Source organism: Haliotis asinina, chromosome 3 (assembly GCF_037392515.1).
Source record: "Haliotis asinina isolate JCU_RB_2024 chromosome 3, JCU_Hal_asi_v2, whole genome shotgun sequence".
Classification (NCBI taxonomy): Eukaryota; Metazoa; Mollusca; class Gastropoda; order Lepetellida; family Haliotidae; genus Haliotis; species Haliotis asinina.
Window position 1 is genome coordinate 26354906 of NC_090282.1, and position 23136 is coordinate 26378041.

General features: G+C 39.2%; 1 protein-coding gene across 1 annotated transcript in view; it reads right to left on the reverse strand.

Moving 5' to 3' along the window:
• LOC137276705 (C2 calcium-dependent domain-containing protein 4C-like) overlaps positions 1-22768 on the reverse strand; it is a 41217-nt gene extending 18449 nt beyond the window's left edge. The window contains exon 1 of the mRNA XM_067808326.1: positions 22590-22768. The gene's annotated coding sequence lies outside the window, so the exon portion shown is untranslated. The remainder of the gene's footprint in view (positions 1-22589) is intronic.
• Between the last annotated feature and the right edge of the window lie 368 nt (positions 22769-23136).

Genomic DNA, 23136 nt, shown 5'->3' on the forward strand with positions numbered 1-23136 from the left:
TACCATAGCTAATTGTGAAGCCCTTCTATATACAACACATGCTAATCAGGCCTTGAAAAGGGATTATGATATTTGTTACAAATTCAAAATACGTTTAAATACAGTGTTATTTCCTTTTTGTAAATAGAGGCGACAAAGCCCTTTCCACATCCAGAAGAAATCTCTGCTACAAGTAGAGTCGATTGTACAACTGTGAGTATACCATGTGTGTGAATATGAGTTTTGTGAACGCCAAGCCGTTCTTTACGCTGTTCCCGCACATAACTATGTCATGTGAAGTAAATCCCTCGGAGCACAAAGGAAATGACATACTTCGTAAAGATACTTAAACTCGCAGCAACAACTAACCTCTCGTTAAGCGTCGAGTTCTATCAAATCTGTAATCTCAGCCCAGATGAAGCTAATACTGTTGTGATAAGTCCTTGACCTGTCTGGCATTTAACCTGAAATTGGACAACTGTCATCCCGGACACCGGACTCCGGTTGCAAGACACGTTTGAACAGGGAAACATAACTACAAGCAAGGACTTCTACAGATGCAGGACACGCAAAACGTCTGACACATTGCTACTTACCCTCACAATTCAAACGGCAAATTGCGGACTCTGATAACTTATAACGTCTGTCACATTGTTGTTTAGGTAATTCCACAAAATTTAATCAGGTGGCGAGTTGTGGTGCCATGCTGTTAAAGAAATCCAACGAAGACAATACAGAGGCATTGAACGAAGTACTAATCAAGTATTGATATTCTCCCGTGTCACTTTCGTGATTAGTCTTTGGATTACCGCTGGTCTGTGAAAGGTTCCTTGTCTCAATGGGTATAAAGAAGGTGTTAATGAGCTGCCATTGTTCCTGTCAAATTGTAGATGCCGCAGATGGTCTCACTCAGAGGTGCAAACCTCTCATTTTATACCACAACTGATGTCCTTGTAATTCTGGCAATCAGCCACATCACCGCCTCAGTAATCAAATCATTCAATTTGTCAGGTCTCATGAGGTTCACAAGCCAGCCAGTAAACAGTCAGAAGGATTGGTTGGCGCGGTGGGTTACGAAATCATGGCATATGCACGCGCAGTTTATTGCCCAACTTGTTATGGTCGCATGTTGTGAGGTGAAGGCGTGTGACAGAAAGACAGATTCAGGCAACCTGCAACCTGTCCGCTCAGAAGGCTGATGGGTGCCAGTATTGATCGTGGACACATTAGTGGGCTTTTATCACATGGTGCCGGGCTTGGGCAATTTTCGCTATACAGCTGACAAACAATTCTCCTTCATTTGTCGTTTAGAATATTAGTCATGCCGTATCAGTTTATCTCTAACTGTAATATCCCTCTACATAAACATTTTGACAGAGGAGACAGATGTCCACTCTATTGATAGAAAGCAGCCCAAATGTAATAATAACAGTTTTTGTATTACATCATCATAGTCGATGTTCTGTCATATCTGACACGCAGTATTACACAATTTGCAGGTATAAAGCTTATTCTCTATTGTGCCACCAACGTACATGTAGGTTCGAGATGAATTAAGCGCTTATATACCTAATTTGGATTATTGCGACAGGCATGTTTGGATAACTAAGGTGGTTATCTCAACGTATGCCCACATAATACATAAATATGGTAATTGTCCAATACGAAAGTCGCGCATATAACATATGATCAATATCACTTCATAAATTACGCAACATAACTGAAAGCCGTGATGTTCAATTTTTTATCGTTGCTATGATCTTATGGCATCGATAATGAGAAATTTAAGCAACTGAACAAAATAAAATAATGATGGAGTTGTTATTTCGAGAGACATTAATATCAGTGGACGCATATTTTTAGCGATATTAACTGATTAGAACAGCCCCAGCTCCTACAGGTTTCAGGGATTCGGTTACAATATTCCATTTTAATTGTGTATATTATTACGCCCGTTAATATGATGATGGTGATTTATCGTAATTGTGCTAATCGGTATTGGGAAAATATGTGAATTTGAAGCTAAACCCCATATTCTGTCACATACCTCATTTGAAATCGGTATTATTACAATGCAAAATAAATCTTGCAATCAATATTTCTAAATAGCTGTGTTATCGCGGTAGGCTGTGTAACAGACATGTGGATGACATGCTTCTCTCTCTCTCTCACTCTCATTACAAATACAACCTATGACTAACAGAACCTTTTCTTAAGATCTGAAAGCATCATGCTAATAAAGGAATCCCCCATGTGAATGTAATGCGCATTATTCTACTCACCAAGAGATGGTGGTGGTACTTGAAAGAAAGTAAATGTCATCCCATCTCAACCAGAAGAGACTGCAATGATGGCTGTCAGCCTAGTCGCAGTAAGTATAGGCTGGTGCAGAGAGCTTGCCTTGGTCACCAACCATGTCCCTGCCCTTATCGGTTGCTGGGAATGACAGTACAGTTATATACTGTGGTCATCGACGTGAGTATAGTTTTACGCCGCTTTTATCAGCCTTCCAGCAATATCACGACATGGTCAATAGAAACGTGCTTCACACATTGTACCCTACCCTAGTATTCTGGGTGACGAGGGAGCGCATTAACCACTAGGTTACACTACCGTAGATACCCGATACATTTGCTACGAAGTCTAGATAATAGGTGTGGGAAATGTACCTGCCCAAACAGTATCAAAGCTACGAGGAAGTCCACGAAATCAATGCCTTGGTATCCTGGTTAATCCGGTTTCTGTGACCTTAAGTATTCGAGACTACGGGTTCACTGTTTAATTTAAAATAAGGATTATCTGGCATACACATTTTAAAGCGGACTTGTGCTGTCGCTGCTCAAGCACATGTCTAAACTGACTTAGTGAGTGAGTGACTTTTCATCCACACCTCTTTCATCAATATCCCAGCAATACCACGGCGACGGACACCAGAAATGTGCCTAAACTATGTACCCATAACGTAATGGATATATCGAGACCGCCTCTTCGGCGTGACGAGCGAACGCTTTAACCACTAGGCTACCCCATGGAGTCACATATCTAAATTAAATAAATTCTTGTCGGTGTACTTTCAGGTCTTTTTGTAGTAATAATGTCTTTTATGACGCATGACGTAATGCATATTTCTGGTGGCTCATGTAATAATCTGTTTCGGCAGTTTCCTTACGATGATGTTATGTGTTACGACATGTATACCTAATATGTCAATGGCACGAATATATAAAGTAACACATGTATCTAGAGAAATAAGAATTATGCATGCCAAACTCAGCAATATTCAAGCTGTAATTAATCTAGTCTTGGTTAGACAAGTCAATCGCTGTCAAGGTTCAATTATGTACAGACAATCGTCTATCATATTTGCTGAATACACGTGTAACCAAACACACACACTTCGACACACGGATCTGAAAGTTCTTGTTATTTGTAAATCAAATGTGAAAACCTCGACCATAACGTAACAACTACAAAAATGGTATTTTAACGCATCCCAACTTTTCCACCAGTGCCTTTACAAAAGAAAAATCAGTAACATGAAAATGGAGTTCCAAATAGTCTTAAAGTCAGAGCAGAAGTGGAAGTCGCGGTGGCTGAGCGGGCTAGGCGGCTGACTTTGTGTGCTGGCGATTAGGTGCCTGACTCTGAGGGTGCGGGTTCGAATCCCTGATGGGACTCAACCGAAAAAAGTACTAGAATTTGTACTTTACTAAGTGAAATCCCAAATATGACATATGTTGCATTTGACCACTTTCTAAATGGCATCGTGTAATCACAGAAGTGAGTCAATCCAGACTTCCTCAGTGACCTTAGACTTGGGATGGACTCGGTTCATTCCCCAGTGTCTGGGAGACAGACTCAGAAAAAAGCTTTCTTCCAACATCAAATATCCGACTTCTGACTTCCGTTCCGAATATGGCACTAACCTCTCTTACTTTAAAGCAGATACAAACAACCCACGTTGTTTTTCAGTTTAATCTGGTATTGAGTTGTATTGTGTAACATCACTAAATGAAAGCAACGACATGCCCATAGCACACTTGATGCATGATGACTAGCAGTAATAGCTCTTGTGTTTAATCTGTGCTGCTGCGCACACACACACAAAATATCGTGTATCTGTGGCAACGAATGATGTGCCACTTATTGTGAAATAAAGGCTCTGAACGCAAAAGGACATCAGATTTAAAGTCGATCCAGGGAAAGTCAATTCAACGTGGCGTGTTTTACTTGACTTCTAAACAAAATGTGCTTCGGTGCCAACAATGTCATCACGAACAGGAAATTCAATTAATTTGAACAATATCAGCTTTCGTAACAGGCCATATAATTCGTGAGGGATGATATAAATGAAGAGAACTAATCAGTTATAAGAAAACATGGTCATACTGTCAAAGAACATCCGTTATGATCACTACTATACCCAGAATGATTTCCGATGCCATTCCCAACTGTTTTGACGACACGTTTCCGTGCTGGTGACTTTAGCAATTGTCATGACTTGACGCGCGTTTTCAACGAGTTTCATTTGTTCCACAGTATACAATGTGGATTCATTGCCTGACATGATGACATAACTGAAAATGAACACTGGACATTTTATAATGAAACGGCAATATTTACTGATATCACATCGTCATTCTCCGTTACTTCCCTACCGATATATGAAGATCATTCTGTGTTACTTCACTGTAGGGGAAATGCATGAAGATCATTCGGTGTTACTTCACCATAACAGAGAGAGACCAACATATTCCTTTACTGTTGAGGAAAGATACAAAGTTCATTCTACGTTACTTCATTAGTGAGGAGAGACATAAAGATCATACTGCGTTACTTCACTATTGGGGAAAAATAGCAAATACATTCCACGTTACTTCACTATGGGGAAAAATAGCAAATACATTCCACGTTACTTCACTACGGGGAAAAATAGCAAATACATTCCATGTTACTTCACTATGGGGAAAAATAGCAAATACATTCCACGTTACTTCACTATGGGGGACAAATAGCAAATACATTCCACGTTACCTCACTATGACCTGAAAAGTGGAGTCTTGACTCCTATGCGACTATTTGGTATCAACTATTAATTGTTGATCTCAATTATACGACGCTTGTTTGAGAGGTTTTGTGCCCAACTGCGTTGATGAAGTTGTGTGATGAATATTTTGCATTACAAGAGGACGACACGATTCTAAAAACGACGCTGAAACTGTGAAGATACAAAATATACACAGTGCCACATCCGGTGGGTGAATATGGTTTTACGCCGCTTTTAGCAGTATTCCAGTAATATCAGGGCGGGTGATCCCCAAAATGGGTTTCACACATTATATCCATGTTTTTTGAGCGACAAACGATCATTTTAGCAAGGCGGCTACCTCACCGCCCCCAAATCCGATGAAAACGTAGGATTTCAGCAAGTTCAAACCTACAGTTCTACTTTGTCCTGGGCGAACATAATTCCTTTACACAAAGTGGCTTAGCCGACTGGCATAATATTGTCTAACAAACGTCTGTCTTTTCCTAATGTACTCGACGCTCTTAAAAGTTACGACACAGTTATTAACAGTTTTCATGAATGAAGTATATCAGACACCATCCTTGTTTTGTAAAAAGAATAACAAATAGGTCTGGCTGTCTTTATTTGTCCTTCAGAGTCGTGGACTGTGGATTAGATCTATCATGTTACTGTGCATGTATGACAACTGAAGTAACCCTACCGCTGTATTAATGGAGTAATATAGAAGTGGGGATTATGGAAATAGTCAATAGGTTTTTCGTATTTCCCAGAGGAATTTCCCACAATAACAAACAAAAATGCAATATAATGGAGTACCCATTTGCCTTATTGCTAATTTAAAGTATCTTCTAATGATCGTCTGAAATCCTCGACAGGATTTGTTACAACTCATAGCGTGAGTCTCATTACTGAAACATGTGCTGTTAAGTATATAAAAAACAAAATGAGAGGTTTATAAGGTCTGGCAAAAAGTTCGTGAATTACTCATCTGTCCTGTCAGAATGCTGGCATGTCTTTCAAACAGCATTATTTTGATCTCGCGTAAAATTGATCAGCAACTATATTCACTCTTTCAAAAAACTTTTGTGATATAGCATCGACACCACAACGGAGAGGTTCTTCTCCAAATCCGTCTTGCAGGAGTATTCAGTGTACGGTATAATATACAGTGACTACCCAGATGCTGTCAGACTAATCAATATACATTAATACACATCGACTATATATCGAATACGTTAATTGCTTGTTAGAAGAAGACGTTCGTCCACAAGTTGCACAAGTTGACAAGAGAGTAACAACAAGTAACAACAGCATTCACCTAGATAAAAACAACACTGGAAGGGGATTGAAGAATTAGTTTCGCTTCCAGCTGATACGACCGACACGTTTAAGTCACTTTACTGAATGACACAAATATTTAACTGAAATATATTTGAACATCATGTTTAGGTATTCTGAACAGGTTTTCACAATAGACCTAATTGGATTCACTTAAGCTTTAGATTTAGCTGTGACATAACGTACTTTTATATAGATAGATCCCATCCACTATTAAAATTGATATAGATCAGACCAATGGCACCGGATCTCATGTTATATATTTAGACGACTGCATAAAGATTCAAGGGTTGTGACAATACCTCTTTTCAAGACCGTCTGACAAGTGTAGTGGCCAGTAAATTCTTTTCCTTCGTCGAGAGCCATTCTTGAGTAAGCCTTGCCTTCCGTGTCTAAATTTCACATTTTTTAGATGCATTGGACATGTTCTGTCTACAAAGACTTGAATAAGCTTCATCGAACTCTCAAACAGTGTTTGTAGATGATTACATAAACAAAAACCTCAGCGGTGCCGTAAAAGGCATGTTATACAAAAGGTTACAATTTTCACGTATCACAAACAATACCGATGTCTGATTTACCTCACCTGTATCCTCAGCATTTGATGGTGATAATCATTCAAAAACAGAACAAATGTTATAGTCAAAATGGTAAAATTGTGCCTGCATTCAGCAGAGATTACCCAGAAAGGTTTAAGTCAGTCCTTTTTTCGTATTTGAACGCGGATCAGTTATATCTCGTTAAATTTGTTAATGAAGAGAAGAGATCAAAGGCTAACATTGGAGTTGATCACGCATTAATGGTACCGAGTGACACTGATGTCTCTCATTAAGGAGTTCCCTAGAAAAGCACATCTCAACTCTCCTTGAACATGTCACCCTCATCATGTGTAAATGGGAATTTCCTCCAGCTAACTGAAGGACAGTTGCTCACAATGAGGATGATGTGGATGCTGCTCTTTACCAGATTTTCTGGCGTCATAATTTTCAGGGCAGTCTTTTAGAAGAGTGGAATTTAATGAATGTATTGACTGCAGACTGGTGCTTTTTTGTTTTGTCCGAACCCATACCCCCAAAACACGGTCTCCCCCGAGACCTCAGAAACGTCAGAACAGTTCTACACAATGGATAACCAGCCTCTCTATCTGCGCCAATAGATCAGGAGACTTCGCTCGTGTATTTCATATATTTAGCATGTTTGGGGGTTTTTTTACCGTCTGCCATAGGCCTTTTAGCTCGATGTTTGTATCTGATATATTACTTTAATTACCTCCTCTTCCCCCCTCTGCCGTCTGTCTTACTTCTGAGTGATACCATTGGTCATGAAAGTCGACAGCAGGTTTCATTTTCGTTGGTATGCCTGTAAGACTTTGCGGTATTTATGGACAAGTACTCAGTAAGTAAGAACAACATGTAATTGTATGCAGTTATTTAGAAATGCTTATTTGCTTTCTAGGTGTATAGGCTCATTCAAGAGAAATGGCCTTACTATGGGATTGAACAAGATTATGTGAGGAAGAGAGTTTTAAGGATGTCAGCTTTATCACGAGGAACACAACGTTTCACAGTGAATCCTTATTCATCAGGTTATATACGTGATTAGTTTCAGAGATGACTGCGCCTTCCTCCTACCCCGATCATAACTCGATTTCCTTGGCTGTATATTAGTCTGAGGAAAAAACTGTCAGCAACCAATCAGGACCGTGGCTCCATATATTTTGATGATGGCAAAGGTGATGCACAGACCAATTGGCCTTTCCACAATATAATGGAGCTCACCCTCTTCCTGCATGTTCTTCCTGATATAGGTTCTTTTCAGTCGTTTAATGCATCGTCAATATTCAGTGCTGGTCGCAGTCATCTGCCAGACCGTACAAATGCTCTGGCAAACTTCTGACCAGCTAATTCACGCCGTTCTAAAAGCATCACCAGGTAATGTAAAACAAATATTCACAACAGCTACATAAAATTATACTCTTCAAACCAAGTAGGGGAAAGAACTGTTCAAAGACAGACATCTTCTGAACGCACCATTTCTCTTTATCGCCATCCTTAAACCCAAGGAATGGGCTGCAAGTGCACAACGCAGTAGCCGATACAAACCGGTGGTTGTGATTGATTTTGAGTATATATTTAAAGAAGGTTGAAAAGCCACTGTAGACCATTACTTTTGACAGTCATCTTCCATCAGGGATTTTAATTTACTTGCCGTTTCTTTTCTTTTCTTGAAAATGAAACTAAGATCATAAGGAAGCGCAAGTGGTGCTGCTCTCCCAAAGCATTTATTACTATCAACAACATTAAATGACTCCAATATGTCTTCCGATCGTGTATTAAAAGTTGAGTTCCCCTAGTTTTATTCAACGGCACGATGTCACGTTTATCTTCAGTCCTCACTCTATGGTTTTCTTTCTCAGTTTGTGGGGTTTTTATAGTTGCGCGTGTGTGTATGTCTACGGGTGGTATAAACTCTAGTAACATCTTTGATAGAGTCACACACTAAGTAACACCAGAATGACCACAGACACGATCATTGGGTTATACTAGCTGTTCACTATTTGGTAATATCTGCCCGTGCCCAGCAGAAATCGTACCTGTGACTAACATCTCAGTATTGAAAAAATCAACATTTTATCAAAATTGCATGGCCTCTTATCAACGCAAACCCGTCAGTCATCTATGTGATGCTGCCTTTCTGAATTGCCATAAATTGATGCTCATCTGCTAGGATGTGTGCGTGGATACACACATATTAATAAGAGGATATATTCATATTCTCCAATAGAAAAGGAAGCCACTGAGCAGATGAGACTTCATTAGTGCTCAGTGTGTAATTCAGACTCTCTTCAGTGGTCGCTATAATGATGCTAGTTCATTGATCGATTTATCAAAATGCTAAAACCTGAGCACAGTAATCAGGTAGGTGACTGACTTACCCCAACCACGTTGCATACCTTTATCTCAGATCAGCATAACAGTAAACACCATTTGCTTCTGTGTTGATGCTTTCAAGTCATCACATCAGCTTTGACTATACAGGTATTTAAGTGGTACTTTTGTAAGGTCGTTTGTTCATTCTCCCACTGAAAACACAAAGATAAATACTCTACGTGTGTTAGTGAACTGATCTTCAATAAGCTACTTTTGCTGACTAAGAACGTTCTATTATGACAAAACTAAGCCTCTCAAACATAACATGACACCTTCCTATAGTTGTGTGTATCACGACTTTTCTAAAAAAACAAAAAAAACAAAACAGATGCGCAGAAAAATAGCAAGGTCATGGCTCGATTGCCGGTAACCGCCCTCGGTACCTCAATATACGATAATGCCTTATAATTCAGCCATTCATGCATTTGTTGGTTAAGGTAACTAAAGACACACACGGATGGCCCTTGATGAAGTGGTAAGATCAGAGAGTCACATTGTAATCGGGAAATCTTTCATTTCCATCAAGCGATAGCATTTGAGCAGACAAGGATGTGATTCCTGACCAGGCAATCTGTCTGCACTTGCCTTTACTTGATGCTACTAGGCTGACAGCCATCATTGCAGCCTCTCTGGTTGCGATGGGATGACATTTACTTTCTTTTAAGTACCGCCGTCATCTCTTGGTGAGTAGAATAATGCGCATTATGTTCGCATGGAGGTTTTCCTCAAACATTCAGGATACTGTGAGATCTAAAGTAAAGGTTTGTTCGTTTGTCATAATATGGATTCTGACTTCACATGTTTCACATAAAATCTACACACCTCTAAAATGACATACATGCATGCATGCATGCATGCATGCATGCATGCATGCATACATACATACATACATACATAAATACATACATACATACGCACGCACACACATCATACATACATACATACATACATACATACATACATACATACATACATACATACATACATACATACATACATACATACATACATACATACATACATACATGTATTGAGATTACCGATGTGTTAGTTCCAGAAAAAGCACAGGAAAACAAAACACAAGACTATGAGGAATAGTAGTAAATGAGCTTGATGTATGGGCAAGTTTGCATCAAGCGTTCATACAATATCGATGTTGTTGTTTTGTTGTTTAACGCAACACTCGGTAACATTTCAGCTGTAAGACGGCGATTTGTAAATAACGGACTACGTAGTAACATCATGAGCATCGATCTGCATAACTGGAATAGCCATGTTATTAGTCTGCGAGCTTCATCACTCATCCATTTCAATCGCCTCTTTCGACAGCCACGGGTTGCCCAAAGGTCAGTTCCAACCCGGAACCTGATGTATAGTTTGGGTGAGTTACTTGCCTCTGTTCAGAGCGTATAAGGGTATTTCAATGCATAATAGTGTGGAAATTCTTAGGGCATTGCTCTGCTCGTTGTACTCGGCTTTTGATTGATATTTAGCAACTCCGTTCCCAGGCGATATTTGTGGAATATTGGTAAAACAACTCGTTCGCTCACTTGAGCACCACAACACCAAAACTTTTATTGCAATGGCGTGACAATGACAAAGTCTTCTACTTATCACAGTCTGACAATTTCCATTTAATTAAATCCTCACAGCTACACATTGCGTCAGAATGAATATTTATAACTTCATGATGAAAAATGAAAATCACTTTGGAGACAGACAGGTAAATTGTCTTTGATGTGTGTGACTGATTGAAGTACCCTGAAGTGGTGTTATCTTTCTAAATACTAGGTACATCTATATTGTATGCCTATTCTCGTCTTGGGCTAATCAGAAAAGTGTGTAATGCGCCTGGTCACATCGAGTTACCTTTAGTCGCGTATTGACCGGAAGCAGGCGTCCAATGTGCCGATAGTAATTTCCCCAGCTAGATAATATAATAGCAAACACAAAGAAATCTTGTTGCCAGAGATGGTAAGTTCGGGTGCATTCTGATGTGTGCTTCATACTTAATGAAGTGGAAACTAAAAGCCTGACATTCACCTTTTTCACGCCAATGTACAAGGCCAAGGTCGAATGAATATGTCTTAAGCTCGTCTCTAAAGCTACAGAATGCACCAGAACTTGGAGGTGTACTATCCATGAACAGATGCAATCTAATCGCTTATAAAAGTCCCGCATGACAAGCAACGTGGACACTTCCAAATATGCAATGAATGTTAAAAGCAAACTATCGCAACTCATCTTTTACATGTTCTGGTTATACAATGATGCATTAACGTCTGCGACTGGTAGTCACATGACCACAAGCACATTGTTTCAGATATTGTGCCAGATCTAGAGTCTACAGTGGAAATACATACAGAATACGTTGGTTTACTTATACAATTTGTTTCAGGCTTCAAAGTTGCCAAGCTACGCTGTGGGATGTTAGAAACATGTGTTAACAGTTCCATAAAAGCTACTATTTTACAGACTGGAACATAAAATTAAATGTAAATCCATACGACATGGAGGAGAAGGTCGGTGGGAATACACTTACAATTAATGATGTAAAACATTATTTCAAGATCTTTATTCCCGTCTTAAGCTAATAGGACCTTTTCTATATTGTTGCAAAAGTTCGGTCAGATGCTATTCATGCTGCTTTAGACGCACATAATCCGGTCTTTAAAAAACTAGGAAACACTGTAGGGAGACACAGATAGATCACTCTCAAAGAAAAATAACTTTCTATGTTTTCAATGATCAGTTAATTGCCATCGGGGGACCTTCAAGGACCTGTACAAGTCTCATTAAATCAACAATCGATTCCACGGCTCATTCAGAAGGTGCAAAAACAGCGTATAACTAAAACGTAACATCGTTTTGTTAAATTCTTAACACAGCTCTGGACGTGTACACGTGCACACTCACTCGAATCGAATTTTAACTTTCTCGTTTTGAGAAAACTTTGACGAAAGTAGCATTGATATGATTTGACGGATATTCGTACTCGAGAGCGGAGAAAAAGTAATGGAACTTTTTCGTTTTCTGTACTTTTTATATGTAGTCATATACGAAGTGGATCGTCCGGAGTAACTTTGAAAAAACAATCGTCCCCGAACGCATGACATTAATACAACATAGTCAATGGTTGTTTGCTGTTTGCAAGAAACTTGTGTATTATATAGGACAGGAAAATGTTCCAGCGCATCATGGGGTAAAGTAAGAATGATTAATGGGCAATGTATTGATGTTCCTGAGGCACGGACGTCACGACATCACGACAGGATCTAAATATGTCCTTTGTAAACGTCATCGCAGGCTGAAAATGGCGCAGGATCGGATCGGATGTTCACAAGTCAGTATTGGGAATGACCATCACAATCGGTAACTTGATTTCAAAACGGCATTTTGTTTACCATAAAAGTGATGTAGAAAAGTTATTGGACATCATTGTAGACTTTGACCACGGCCGCGGGTGTTGGAGCTCGTAAACAGGTGTGGAAGTCGGCATTCATGACCTTTCACGTTATCTAACACATACTCGTTCTGACAGATATGACAATGCAACAGTGAATGTGAGATGTTCCGTTGTCAGAACAAGGCTAACATGCGACGGGGTGGTTTTTGCATAACGTTTCATTTATTCTTCTACATGAAATAAAATACAACGTGAAATGCCCCCCCCCCCCCCCACCTCTTCCTGTAACACGTGAAGGGAAAACATGGTACTGAACACCTTTCTAATTGCCACCACCAGTGGTGTAGTGTGACCTGCAATGGTTCTACTATCACGTCACCCAGTGCGCTTCAACATAAAGCTCTATCTGACGACAAGCTCACCGATCGAGATAACTACTGTCAAGACGAAACTTGGATTCATCTGTAAAGAGAACAGACGTCCAGTCCTTTAACCCGAACCTCACACATTATCATGGAGATACCAGGCTTGCGATGTCGCATCGAAATTGGACGAACGACAGGATGTTGTGGCCGAATGATATAATTGTTTCGGTGATCGATTCCTCTCAGTCCTTGCACTAATTGGACGTGAGCCAATTTCGCAGGTGAAACATACAAATATAATGATCTTGCTGACATAACGTAAAGGGACATAATGACCCTTTCACATGGATACATAATTATATTTGTGTAAATGCTCATGTACTGTAAATACACGAGTTCTACAAAACCTTTACAGAATTAGCAAAGTTTGACGCAAACAAGATTTCCGTTTGAGGCTTATTAGCCACATCCTAAAATATGCTTACGTTTTCAAAGCTTTGAGCTACAGACTATTTTGTGGTTGAAATCTATGATGCCAGAATGTGTGAAATATTACCTTTATAAAAACCTATTTCAGTCAAAGCGACATCTTCTCATCATGTTATAATCTAAATATTGACTTCCCGCCTTTTACAACCACCATATGACGTCATAGCAAACATACAGCGCCTTATCTTTTTCCTGAGGCTAAATTAACGAAACTTAAGGGAATGCTGGTATCTTAATCCAAGGTAATATGAAACTTCGTCGAACTCTTTTCTGGTAACAGTAAAACAACATTGCGTTGACAAGTAATGGCATTGATCTGCACTATAATGAAACGTGCATTTTTTTTTATCTTGCACCTGTTTCAATAATCATACTGCTTGTAGCTATATTGATTTACTCTTTCAATTTATATCCACACCACCTGCCAACAACAACAACCTGAAACGGTTTTGTTATTTTATTCTTTCTTAGAATGGTATTTTCGGAAACGCAAGAATTTACACGCAACAGAAGGACTTTAAGAAATTTCAGTTTTTGATTTAACCGTCGTGGTTTCAATTTGAATCAACGTCCGTGTGATGTTTCTTTATCAGTTTGACAAGGACGTAATGTCAGGTTTCTGCGTTTCGCGTTAACAGTCACAATGTCCATGAAATGTTACATGTGCATTTTTAAAACATCCCTTTGCGCTCAAATGGGCAGTTCTGTGGTCTAACCATCACTGAGTGTCAGAGTTGCGATCAAATCAATATCAGCCACGGAAAATTGCGGAGAATAATGCGAACGTTCCAGGTTCCCAGTTGCAGGTGTCAAGGTTTTGTTAAACACTTTGTAAACGAGCTGCTGGGGTTAAGTGCTATTTAACAGATGCTGATAGCCTCTGTTTGCTGGGATCTATCAGCATGCTGCTCCGTGTGTATATGTCACAGAGGCTCAATATAAAGCACTTCATATTGTCAAAAATCTAGAATAACATTAACATTAAAAGTTATCAGTCAAAAAACAAATCTAATCATTCATACTTTTTTTTCACTTGCAATAAAATTCACCACTCCTTTGAAACAGAGAAACAATGTGAAAAATTAATAATCTTCGGTTATTTAACCACGCGTTATCTGATTATATCTTTTCAATGTTGTCAGCATGAAAGCGTAATACAAGAACGGCGTCCCTAGATATGTGTGATGAAACATTAACAAGGCTACCAGATATGTATGTATTTATCTGGGAGCTATGAGATGTCGTGGTGAGAATGTATATCAATGAATAATGCAAGAACGACAAGACGATATAGTCTTGTAGATAAAATAATATGTCTCATTAAATCCGCACAGATGTAACTTTATTGATATTGCAATTGATGTTCAACATAACCCAGAGATGAGATCCAAGTCAACACTCTGATGACATGATTCTGTTTGGTGTTGCATTTTGTGGCACAGGAATGATGGAGGGCATCCTGTTGTTAATGTAGTTGAACCAGTTCATCAATAATCTCGCTGTTCAACGTTACTTCCCTTAGGCGTGTCAGGACCATGTGATCGTGGGTTGATTCTGATCGTGTGCTGTTCGATTAGCCAGGTATCAATATATGCGGTCGTGGGCTAGTAAACCGTCCATGACCTTTGAAGGTTAAGCTGACATGCCGTGATACATCTTAAAGGCACAATGTCAAACAATTCCGACAAAAGTATGGACTTTATGATATATATATTTGAGGCATACACAGTAATATTAGCTTCCTGCGGATTCAATACAATACTTTTAATCACTTACGACATGCATGAATTGGATAATTGGAGCTTCGAAGTTCAAACAATTTCCAGTCAGATAAACGGAAAGAGCGCTCCCATAGGCATAACTCTGTGGGGTTCGTTTGAAATAATATTCAGTCAGTAGAGGGAGCTAGAGTCGATATAATGCAACGTTGCATTAGTTCATTCGGAATTTTTAATTAAATACCATAATCGTTTGGGAATAAAAGGTAGCTTAACTGAGGACTCATAGCAAATCTATTATTGAGTGAAATGCTCTGTTTATTTTTATGGACGTGTGCTGTGATACAGAACCTTTAACTCACTAACTGGCGTGACGTCGTGGAGCCAGGTGGATGAGGTTTGGATACATCCAGTTGAGGACACGAATTAATACCATACCTCATAGAAGAGGAGGGCGCTTAATAGAAAGGGGAGGGGGCGAATAACAAAAGTGAAAAGTGGTTTTTAAATGAAAGCCAATAAGGACATGAAATGCTTATAAATACTCGGGAGTTTTATGTTCGTCAACATTCAAGATGAGACATGGCATCAATGATGTAGCACTGAGGGGCAAGCGGGCTTAAATGGAAGTAATAAGTAATTTAAATGGAACTGATATAATATATCTCAGTGTGTATTTTAAGATATTTGATGCGCAGGTACAGCCGATATTACTGTATGGAGCAGAAATCTGGGAAATGAAGAAATTCTATGAAAAAGAAAAGGTTCATGTGACAGCTTGCAAACGTCTCTTGAACATCAGGCCTGTTGAGTGTTGAAGATATACCCTCTTTATAAACGCATTGAGTAAAACTTTAAAATATTGGTTAAAGGTTATTCATATAGAAAAAGATAGAACCCATTTGGACGTGTACAGAATGCCAAAAGTATACTGATAACTCTGGATACAAGACATATACTTCATATATTAGAGAAATACGTGGATCTGGTTACGCCTGGGTATCTCTGAGAATTATTTGTCAATAGATTCAAGACCGTTGTAATCAGTATGTCAATCATGGAATTGTATTGAGTTCAAACATTAAATAACAGTTCACGATACCGTAATTTACCGGTAATTTAAAAGGCTGTTTACTTATCTCCAGAAATATATTTGTCATGTATCATGGACAAACCTTTTAGAAATATTTCGATTAAATTTCGATTAAATTTCGATTAAATTTCGGACTGAACTATTAAGAGTAAAGTATAATGAAGATAGATGGTTAAACATTGAAGTTGCTGAACGTAACTGCCTATTGTGTAATCTAGGTGTAGAAGAGGAGTATCATTTTACATTTATATGTACTGAATATAGCTCACTGAATATAACTAAAGTTCTTGCCATGGGTATAATAGAAACAACTAAATTACTATTAATTTAAGTCCCTGTTATCGACAAATAACGTCAAAGTTTTAAGAAATTAATGTAAATATATCTTTCATGCTTATACAAATTTTCTTCAAATTACAATTTTGGCCACTGTAAACAAATGTGCTTATATACGTCTATATTACAATATTTTATTTATGCTGGCAAAGCTCTATTTGTACAAATAACACGTGTATTATTAATATGCATGCCCTGTAAGTCATACCTATATTGCATGTATATTGTATATGGTCCTGTGGCCTACATGCGAAATAAAATACTTGACTTGAGAATATATGTATATAACTAGTTGTAAAAAAATAAAATATCTGGCTACACGTTTACGATGCAAATGTAAGAATGGGGTAACAGATCACAAAGGAAGCAAGGTGCCATGAAGTACCACTGCTTCCTTCATGGTTCCCGAGCAGGACCCAAACGTGAATAGGAAACACAACACATTCAGTGTCCTGCAAAAGTGCAAAGCAGTTTCCTCTAGACCTCTGAAGTTTTGGGACTTTAATTTTACCTTGTGAAAACAGTTTGCATGTGGTAGACTTATCTCAGTACCTCGTTCCTGTTTGTTACTAAGTGGAGACAAGTTGTGAAACACTATAAATAAACATGACGTCTTACCGATGAAGATGCCCCCAGATAAGGGCAATTACTCCTAGTGTGTGGCCTGATGGGCTGCCATGAAAATAAACAGACAAACTGTATATGTCCACTACTTGTAGTCACGCCATCGTGTTATTATTTTCAGTTGGAACTATATCATTTGTGACTATCCCCCTGAGGTTGTCCACAGCCATGTGCTCATTTCAGAAACGTCCTGTAATCTATATGTGTCGTTAGTGAGCGATTAGAATAGTTGAACATGATAATCATATTATAGAAAAGGACATTTTTTTTGCATTATCCAGTCTAAGGAATAGCGACGATGTGTTTACTCGTAATTCAGTATATGTTCCTTCCATGGTCTTGTGAGATAGCTACCGCATACAGGCATCTAAACGTCTGTATTTACTTATAATATGAGGACAGACTTGTTGGGCCTAATGGTAAATAGAGGTAGAAAACTGTCCATCCCAAAATCTGAAAGAATTTGTCCTTTATGCAATTCCTCAGTTTAAGATGAAGTACATTTTACTCTTGTTTGTCCGTTTTATGAAGATTTACGTTACAAGTGTATCCCAGAATATTATCAATCGAAACCATCATTGACAGCCTTTACTGGTATAATAACAACTAATAATGAATCCACCCATCGTAACCTAGCTCTCTATGTTAAGTATGTATTTATTCGTCGTAACGAGCACTTACAATCAGCCATGTCCTAATGTATATATACCTACAACATGTATCACAACGCACCTCTCTTGTATAAGGGTCGGTGGCCTAAAATACAATAAACGATTGTCTTGTCTTCTCTATTTACTTATGATGGTCAGTCTTTTACGTCAATTGAGCTTCGATGATTCGTGTTAGATCTGATTTTCAGCAACCCATGCATGTCGAAAGATCCCACTAGCAACTTCGAGTGATATGACTCGTTAACGTGTTGACAACTATGCACCGTAAATTGCGCAGATATTGATGCTTAACTCATCGGATTGTTTGGTCCGGAGTCGATTATTCACAGACCAACGTGAAAATGTTGGAATATTGCTGAATGCGGTTTTGACCATCAAACAAACAAGCAGTCTCACCAGTTTGCGATAAATATGTTCGTATCTATTTATTTACGTCTTAAGACGAGGACGAGTATGAGTATGTCTTTTCATGCTGCCTTGTTGCTCAGTCCTTATTTTTGTACTTAATCAGTCCCTGTTTGTGATGGGCGGGTGTTCCTCAAAGATAATCTGTCTTCGTGGAGGAGTGAAACGTTACACTGTTACCAACCTAACAAGGAAATTACGCCCACATTTAAACTTGTCAAGATAGAACAGATGGCAGCCAAACTCGACAGCAAATTATTACGAGGCATTAACGTCAGACATGTCTACAAAATCATTAGCACCCCCACACAATCGGTCACGCTGGCTCGGGTTCGATTCATTACATGATTGGTCCTTTCGTGCTACTGCTGGAATATCGTTCAGTATGGCAACCACACCCCAACAGCCTCACTCACTCAGTCCTCCCTGACTGTTTGTCGTGTCCCTAAATCTTGCTCGTTTTCTGCCTCTCTCTTTTTCTGTCCCTCCCTCACCCAACCACACATTCACGAATATTGCTCTCGCACACGCACGACTAACCTGATACCCTTGTTCCGAGATAGAATTTGTCTTCAGCAAGTCATGCCTGTCGTTAGAGAAGACTAACGAGATCGGGTGGAAGGGTAAGGGCTGTTGTCAAAAGCTCAAAACGACGAAAGGGTCAAAGGAAAATCAAAATAGCCATAGATTAAAGTCAAAAGTGCCATAGATGAACTTGAAATAAGAACCTACAAACTAATATATATTTTATAACTTGTATTATATGTGGAATCAATTTTCATACGGGACATTCCAACAGCGAATATATAATCAGGTCACTGAATCATATCACAGATTTAATAATGAATTTAGAATTCTTACAACACACAATTAACCATATAACGTAAATATATACTAGTAATATGCTACTTTTCTTGAATATCTTCCACTTCCTTAAACGACATTGCCGGAGTTACAATAGCCGACTTGTCAACAGATGTCCAACCTCGACTGTTAACCGTAAAATGTCTGGACTGAAACTCAGAATCAGAGCAGATATAGCAGAGAAAATGGAATTTCTCTCCGCTGACCGGTCTGTTTGTGCCACAGCTACAATGGGCGCATCTCTGACAACGGTCACATTCAAGGGCATCATCCTAACTATCTTGTCACCACCGACAACATTTAGAATCAGGGTTACAAATTTAAACTATGGTTGAACTATTCGTACAATATACCATTCTGTCCGAAATGACAATGGTATTGAATTGTAATCATTAAATAAACAGTTGTAAAAGTGACTAAACACTTAACAACTATGCGACATACAACAGTGAGACACTCGGAGATGTTTAGTTTGGCCCTTTTGATGTCAATCTATGGCCCTTTGGACAACGATAGCTGTTGTCTGGATTTGATAGTCTCAGATCACGCCATCATCCTAAACTGTTAAATATCAAAGCAACAATTGTGTAATTATAGAAGTAATATATCCACAAAACGCCTACAAAAACCGTTATTCACTCCCATTGGTATTATATTTCGCGTCATGCGATGTCGATATTGATAGTCTAGTCTTCTCGACTGGAAAGTTTCACGAAGCCAGCACAAGCAGATTGTCATTGCAGAATTCAAGAACAAGGTAATAAATAGTATTATATTTCTTTCTTGCGTGCTGCTTATTTCTGAGTGGCGTATATAAACTTGCCTCATCGATCGGTTTGATACAGACTGCTTGTTTTGTTTAGACTGCATAATTGGTTTGGTTTTGTGTCTGTAAATTGGTTTGGTTTTGTGTGTGTAAATTGGTTTGGTTTTGTGTGTGTAAACTGGTTCGCTTCAACACTGATTAGAATAGTACTCAAGTTAGGGGGAAAAGCAAGACATGGTGAAGATCATAGATGCAGTATGTCCTTTTGTTGAAGTCCCAGTGAGTGAGTGAGTGAGTTTAGTTTTACGCCGCACTCAGCAATATTCCAGCTATATGCCGGCGGTCTGTAAATAATCGAATCTGGACCAGACAATCCAGTGATCAACAACATGAGCATCGATGACATGTGTCAACCAAGTCAGCAAGTCTGACCCCCCGATCCCGTTAGTCGCCTCTTACGACAAGCTTAGTCACCTCTTGTGGCAAGCATGGGTTGCTGAAGGCCTATTCTACCCTGGGACCTTCACGGGTCTGAAGTCCCAGAGATGATGATCGCATTAAGACTAGAAATACACATTGTATTGAGGACAAGCGAGGACTCGAACCAACGTTCATTGGTTTCTGACAATGCTGAGTTACCGCATCTCTTCACAAAGTATTGAGGCGCACTTGGCAATTGGGTCACCACTTCTTTTGTATGTATGAACGCTTTAACCAGTTTGCTACCGCGCCGCCCTTCTTTATAACTGGGCTTTATGACTGGATGACATTCTATTTAATTCGTGATAACATAACTTGAGCGTAACATACTGTTACAACTCTGCATTAGTTATTTTCAGATAAGTCACAACCAGAATACATCTACATTATACTGCAGGCTAAGTGTCACCAGTCCAACATGATGTAAAGTCGTGTAGTGTAGTATTCCCCCTTTATATGGATCAACGTCGAAAACTCCCCTTCCACCAAAATAATTAACATACACATGTAGGCAGAATGTCCCCGAGTGTCAACAGTCGATGGTGGCATGATGACATTATACTTGTAAATCATGGAAGATATAACAGGTAGTGCCCACCTTCTGGTAGACCATTCGCAAAACCTGAGTCAGCAAAGTAAGACCAATGAGAGCAATTATATTATACATAACGCAAAAATCCCATCAGTGAGCACTTTTGTGTTGAGAATATAAGCTTTGGACTTCTTGGTGTGATGTGTTTTTGGTTATGTAATGATTAACGCCACAGTAAGCAATACTCCGTCTGTTGAGTCTGTAAATAATCGTGTCTGGGTCAGACATTCCAGTGATTAACAGTATGAGCATCGATCTGGGCTAACTCATGTATGTTTACGTGCCGTGTACACTTATCACTAGGGATCATCAAAACATTATAATGAACACAAAACATACAGATATATGCTCTTCGCATTACGAGCAAGCAGTGACACAGTTTGTTGTGATTGTTTGATGCATCTTGAAAATGTACAGTGAGTGAGTGAGTTTAGTTTTATGCCGCTTTTAGCAATATTCCAGCAATATCATGGCGGGGGACACCAGAAAATGGGCTTCAGACATTGTACCCATGTGGGGAATCCAAACCCGGGTCTTCGGCGTGACGAGCGAACGCTTTAACTACTAGGCTACCCCACCGCCCCTGAAAATGTACAGATAGCAAATGATATCGTTATAGTAACTTAAAATCTACAGTGAGTGTTGACGAAAGTAACAATGTGAATCATTGTAACATTCCCAGGAATAGACAGAAGTCATTTTAACCATGACTGACGTTTTGCTTCGTCCATTGACTGTATGAATTGTTTGCTGAAACCCATCTGAAATGGACGGAACATATTTAGTCCCCTGTGATTTAAGAGCATGCTGTATATACGGAGCAGACGTCGAACCTTCGACGTTTGTACTAGCTGTACCTTTAGACAAATGTCGTCGTCTTACTCGTGCGATGTAACAAGAGGAGTAGTAAATCCGCTGACGAACCTGTATATCCGTACATATTCAAAATGTTTGGATCTCCACAGAACAGGCGTGAAGTACAACCGTGTTCGGCGAATACTATTTTTATGGATTAGATCTATTACTGCTCGCAGCAAGCCACACAACACATGCAAACCATTATAGTTTTCATTATACGGTTGGTAAATGTGTTTGCACCTGGGTTTTATATCCTCAGTTGCCAAATTGCAGAGACGCGTGCCAAGATGGCACTGGGCAAAGGCAATTACTCGAAATCACTCAAACAGTCTTCTCACTTTTAAGCAAATCGTTCCTGGAACAGCGTTGATAGTTGTTCGTTTTTGAAGTAGGATTAATCAAAAGGAAGCCGTGTGTCGCTGAAGAAACCAACCCCTGCGTGAGTGTGGAAGATGATTATCTTAGTGGTAAGGTCGCTTTGAACAACAACGTCCATCGCGCAGTACTACTTACACCATTACATGTCAGATCCAAGTGTTCCATCCTGTACATAAAGCATTCCATGCATCACACAAATGTATTACAGCGATCATACATTTAAAAGTCATAACCATACGTATATTGTTCGCTAATTGATCTGACTTACCTTACATCAAGGTAAAGATTTCATTCATATACATTGCGATCCACGAATCAATGTCAAATGGAGTCCTAAATGCTCACTGTTGCCATGTGAGTCTGAATACTGAGTCTGTCTCTTGCAAACCTTCTTATCATGTGGACAAACCTTGTGTCCACACAGTTTGCAGTCACTTGAAGCAACTGTGTCACAGCTAACATAGCAGAAGATCATCAACATCAAGAGCCCATGTGTACACCAACGTCGTCCGCGCCTGACAACGTAGACAGAGGCGACCCGGGCAATGTACACATGTGTTAGCCCGTCCTCGTTAATGAGATTTGCCTTGCGTTTGATGGCTGAGTATTGATTTGTACCACAGGTGACTATATATCTACGACCCTGCAAGAGCCACTGTCATTAAGTCCAGAGAGCAATGCGTAGAGAAGGTGTATGGAAGTTTGGACATATTGTTTCCATTCCTCAGACTTGTTTACCTAAAATATATATGAGCTGATATCAATGTACATATTGTCTTAGATGATTTTCACATATACGTATCGTTACTCTCCGT